This window comes from Cryptotermes secundus, unplaced genomic scaffold (genome assembly GCF_002891405.2).
Source record: "Cryptotermes secundus unplaced genomic scaffold, Csec_1.0 scaffold70, whole genome shotgun sequence".
Classification (NCBI taxonomy): Eukaryota; Metazoa; Arthropoda; class Insecta; order Blattodea; family Kalotermitidae; genus Cryptotermes; species Cryptotermes secundus.
Window position 1 is genome coordinate 3,489,386 of NW_019734964.1, and position 6,000 is coordinate 3,495,385.

The following is a 6,000-nucleotide window of genomic DNA, read 5'->3' on the forward strand; positions in this document are numbered from 1 at the left end:
ACCAGCTCTGAACACCACTCAGTCTGTACCGAACGGGAGCATTTATCCAGCGGTAAACATGAGAGAGCGTGAATCTGACAGATCACCATTATCTTATGTTGAGGTTAAGTGCAGCTTTACCTCCATGCCCCGTACTTCTTGATTGCAATGGTTTTAACAACAAGACTAACTTAACTTTTCTGCACATAGGCTCATAAATACCTGCAAGTTTGTCTTTAATGTCTTTTTCTTGAAGGTGACATAAGTTTAAAGGTTTACTTCTTTCTTTCTTTCTGCCGGTATAGCAACTAGCTTGTGGCTGGACGACCGAGGGTTCGGAGTTCGAGTTCCGTTGGGGTCAAGAATTTTCACTTCTCTATGTCGTCCTAACCGGCTCTGGGGTCCACCCATCCTACTATCCAATGGATACCGGGGATTATTTCCCCGGGGGTAAAGCGGCCGGGCGTGAAGCTGACCACTCGCCTCCAACTAGTGCCGAGGTCAAGAAAACATGGGCTTATACATCCACTCGCTTATAAGTCTTGACAGTGTAGTGCTTACATAGTTAAGTAAAAGGACCTTTTACTTTTACCCTTTCTTTCTTTCTTTCTTTCTTTCTTTCTTTCTTTCTTTCTTTCTTTCATATTAGGCCCTCTGGTCTGTTCCCAATCAGAATTAGTCTGGAACTGTGGATCTTATAGACAATCAGTAGGACTCCTTGGACGGGTGATCAGCTCTATCGTAAGGCCGCTACTTACACAGGACAACACAAACACAAAGAAACGCGGAGACATCCATACCTCGAGTGGGATTTGAACTCACGATCCCAGTGTTTGAGCAGGCGAAATTATTTCGTGCCTTAAACTTAACTTTTTTTTTTAATTGAATAATAACCGGACAGGAATTTTGAACTTACTCCAATTTTGTGGAATTGCTGACATATATTTTTAAACATTTTATTTTTTTTTTATACGAAGGTATAAGGATTCTTGAGTGTTTGGGTTAACAGATTTTCTTGTTTCTGTGATTCACTTTTATATTTTTTTTATTTCGTACAATGTCTCCTTCCATTCAAACCCGCAGGATTTGTACGATATAACTGAACTGATAACCGTTTCCTGATTTTAATCAAGCATTCAGTCGGGTAAGATTTTTATCCGTCAGGAACCGAAAAAAGAAAATTGGATTTATTTCCCCCTCTCAGAAAAAAGGACAGAAAAAAAAAGAAGCAATTCTCGTGCAACTAACGCAACACACACTGATATATTTTCGTCGCTGGACGTTTTTATTTCATGTTCACATGATTGAACCACGCAAGGTCAATGTTGAATTGTGGCTAATGGTCGAGTGCCACTGGAGAAGTACGTATATGAAAGATTTTAAGTCCCATGATGAATGAAGTAATATGAAAGGAACGTCTGTTACTTCTCCTCGAAGGACATAGAATGTTGTTAATTTTACTTCAGTTCTATTACTCCCATTTTAAACAGAATTCCGAACAGACGGTTTTCAACATTTCTGCTAAGTTCCGAGTACAACAGTGGCCCTTGGAACAGTATCCTCACCACATTATACAGTGCTAACAATAGCCCGAAAAACTAATTATTGCGCCGTTGAGCTATTGTAATTAGGTCTTACACTTGTTCACAGTTTTATAATTGACAACTTTGCACGTTACGACAGTATGAGAGTACCATCAGTCACAGTGAAAGTTTACAATTGAAAAGTATGCATTAAAGTACAGTCTTAAATTTCTTGCCGGTGTAGGTACAGTAACGTAAAGAATTTGATATAATTGTCTTATACAACGAGACATTGTGTAAACAAATGCGTTTACTTCTTAAAAACGAAAGTGAAAAGAGGTTGATTGACTGGGGTGTTCAGTGAGAATTTTGGAAGCCTAGTACAGTAAACACCATACATATAAAAACTCTGCGGTTCTGGTCCGCAAGCGAACTATACCGACCGAGCAACAGCCGCTTGTCGGCGAAGTTAGTGCCAACTTTAGCGGATAGAGGGTGTCGCGTGGTCAGCGCAACGAATCCCCACGGCCGTTAATTCCTTGAAATAGCTCCTCAGTTATCATCACGAGGCTGGGTAGATCCCGTTCCAGGCCCACTACTTCTCAGAAATTCTGGTAGCGCCGAGAATCGAACACGGACCTCTGGATATGAAGTCAGGAACTCTAACCACTAGATCAAGTATCATGACCAGATATTTATTACTGTTTTGACAGATGCGGTCTTGTTTTTGTGGGGCGCCCTCTCTGAATAGAGGTAGGGTCTGTCTTATGAATATGCTGCTGGTCCTTGCCAGCGCAGTCTTTCTCTCTTCCGAGTCCCTTGGGACTCGCGACCATATTTTACTGTCTCAGATTTGAGACTTCCCTTTTCGTCACCTCCTACGATTCACAGGGTCACGGTGGAGGTATTCGACCTCGCCTCCACACGTGAGAATCATGTTCATTACGGCTGGACGTCGTTTTATATTCTCGGCACGGACACCACAGAGACAGCCGCTTCCAACAACTCTTCTATTCTTGCGTGCGTGTTTGTTACGGCAGTTACCTTACAGTGGTCATTATTTGCAGACCCATTACTTAGCAACCGTTGTTGTATGGCTGCTTAGTTCACGGCCGTTGCATAGCAACTGGCCTATATGCCACAATAATTTTATGTTATTGTAAGTATACGTGAAGCTTGGCCTCGCGCCCTAAGAGAAAGCATGTAATCTAATTGTTTAGATCAGGGTATTAAAAACCCTATTTTGAAACAAGAAAGAGGAAGTGATAAGAGGGTGGTCCAGTCTAGAAAACTGAGATTAACTGCCGTGGGGATCCGTTGCGCTCACCACGTGACACCCTCTATCCGCAGAAGTTGGCACTAACTTCGCCGACAAGCGGCGGTCGTTCGGTCGGTATAATTCGCTTGCGGACTACAGGCCACAGAGTTTGTTTTTTGTTTTGTTGTGGTAGGAAGATGGAGCAAAGCTACATAATCAAAGGGGAGAAGCAATCGGAACATCTAGCCAGAGGAGTTGAGAAATGCATGCAGAATTTTATCTATCAACTCGAAGGTAGCAATGCGCTTTGATGGCCTAGGGGTAAATATGGTAATAATGTTAAAATATACATATATTCAAGAAACAGGCAGTGAGTTTGCGGAATGTCTGTAACTGGTTCATTATGGCGTCCAGTACCGGACTCTTTGTGATTAAGCTATCGGATCATTTTGCTGAATGACGTACTGAGCAACGCAGTGAATGCCAGCACTGAAACATGTTTTTGTGTTGTATTAGGTCTACATGTTACGCTACGGTCAATTTCTTCCCTGGTGCAAGGGTATATAGTTTCAGGAATCGATGCTAGATTGCAGCATATACACAATGCATGAACCTGCCACCTATCGGGAAATATTGAATATATTAGTTATAATATCGCCTGGTAGATGGCAGTTTGGTGGATTCGGTGAGCCCCCGCCATCTGCTGGTCATACCTATAAACTTACCTTCCTACAGTGTATATTCAAGGGTGTTTGGGTTCTAATTGACGTTATTTTCCTCTGACGCGGCCCATGTTATGCTACTGTTAATTTATCTCAGGGTCTCCTGGGTTGTGACACCGTGTAGACTTGTAACTGGCTACAAAATTTTTGTGGGAACCTGCTGGTTCCTTCTTCGGGATAACTCCGGAAACCGTCGGTTCATCAAAAACGTTGACACCTGCAAGTCTGCTCGGTGTCATACCTCAGACGACCACAGCAATACAAATTTTAATCACTATGGAAACCTTAAGTTTCGTAATGAAATCCCATCATGTTATCCATTTTCAACATTTTGTCTTGCTGCTTAAAGTATTATTCTAGTAAAAGGCATTTGTACCATTATCTATAATCTGGTTGGGCCTTAATTTTCTTATATTTTTTACTCCTGTTCGTCTTCTTAATCCATGGCACAGCCATTCAGGCTGTTACAAAGTCAAATATTAATTGCATCTTTCCTAAGGTCTTTCTCCTTTTTAGCGTCATTTTTATTTATACCACAAGTAATCAAAATGTATTAAGGATTTTCTTGAATTTACATTTGTATGCGCACACAAAATTTGTATTGTTCTCTTATATGTAATTTGCATTTATTTATAAAACAAATATCATATAGCTTTACTTACGGTAGATCTGTGAATCTCAAGGGAATAGGCCAAGTGAAACGTAATAAAACATTTTTTACATAAAACAGGAACGAAATATTATCAAATGTACTATTAAAACAAAATAAAAAATTCCGGTACCGGGAATCGAACCCGAGCCTCCTGGGTGAGAGCCAGGTATCCTAACCACTAGACCATACCGGAGACATTCAGCGTATTTTTAGTTACTAATATATATTACAAGCAAGTAGTGGATCACAGCCGAGCGTTTCCATAGTTATAATATACAGACATTAGTAACACTTTTTTATATTCAAACAGTTATTGTGATTTATATAATGTGCGATCTATACATTACGACAGGCAAATTTCTTAGTCATATTGTGACATGCGTTGTATCATTGATTTAATCGGATAGCATTTCAAAATATGTTGCACCAAGCAAATTGGCTCAGGTGTCTACTTCAAATCTTCGTAGAGGGATCGGTTATCGTCACTGATATTTTCCACGAATTTCTTCATTCCTCCAGGCGAATGCTGGGGTAGTACCCTGAATACGCGAACGACCCCTTCCTTACACACCCAATTAAACTCGTCATTCATTAATCACCCTACCAATCTTGAGCCACCAACAGCGTCACCAAATATATGATAAATATTTTTTTTTTCCTTTTCTTCCCCCCCCCCCTTGGCACTACAGCCCCAGTGGGCCTAGGCCTACCTCCATGAACTTCTCCGTTCACTTCGGTTTTTCTAGATCATACACATTCGGTAGGACTCCTTGGACGGGTGATCAGCTCGTCGCAAGGCCTCTNGCATGGTGAATGATACAATACATAAATAAGAAATAGATCGAGCACTTCAGCACTGAAAGCGGTCCATATTTACCTTAAGATTCTCATTTCATCTTTCATCCATTCACTGAACGTAATATTAAACATTAAATCGTATTAGTTAGCTATGCATTGAATCATAATGAAGTTCATTACCATTTCAATAAAACTCAAATTATGAAAATCAATTGCCGGTTAGTAATTATACAGTAATAATTATCTATATATTTTCTTCAGCAACAGAAATAAATACGAATGGAACACATCAGCTGGTTTTTTTCTTAATTCGCTTAGTGGGGGCATGGAGTCCAACTGGGTCCACTCGGCACGGCGGCCACTGATTGGCCTATTGTAGCCTGTTACTGGTGATTATGATGATGGAGAATTTGGTGGAATGAAGATTGGCAGGGGAAACCGAAGTACTCGGAGAAAACCCGGCCCACCGCGGTGGGAAGCCAGCGACTAGCCGCTTGAGCTATGGCGCGGCCAGCCATCACCAGTTTGTTTACGATTGATACGCAAACGTATTGTTTCAGAACCTACTACCTAATACGGAGAATCGATTTATCTCTGTCTTCACCACTTAGCTGATACTTCGAAGTACTCGTAAATGTTGTAGATCTTATATGATATGTTTTCTGTGCTACGTACAAATTACACATTCATTTATAAGAACTGGGAGCCACAACTTCTCCGAAGATTTATTAAAATAATTTCTGGAATAATTTTTGAAAATATATCACGGCTTTCCACGTCCTTTTCAGTTCACCATTCATAGTCATCCTGCAGTTGATAGATTAAAGAAATTGACGTTACATAAACTATGGAAAAGCAAAGGGAGTAACTCTCTGTACACTGAGAATACCCCAGCACTGTGACTAAATAACAAAGTGTTTCTATTGTTTTCTTAAATTCACTTAGTGGGGGGTGGAGTCCAACTGGGTCCACTCGTCACGGCGGTCACTGATTGGCCTATTGTACCAGCTTCAGGTGATTATGATGATGGAGAATTTAGTGGAACGAAGATTGGCAGGGGAAACCGAA

The 6,000-nt window shown here is 40.8% G+C and overlaps 1 protein-coding gene and 1 non-coding gene across 2 annotated transcripts in view; one reads left to right on the forward strand and one right to left on the reverse strand.

Annotated features, from left to right (window-relative positions):
* The window catches only part of LOC111869038 (nonsense-mediated mRNA decay protein 2), a 229,274-nt gene that overhangs the window by 2,812 nt on the left and 220,462 nt on the right, over positions 1 to 6,000 (forward strand). The window lies entirely within an intron of this gene.
* Positions 4,256 to 4,327, reverse strand: Trnae-cuc. The gene has a single exon. It is a non-coding gene; the product is annotated as a tRNA-Glu (tRNA).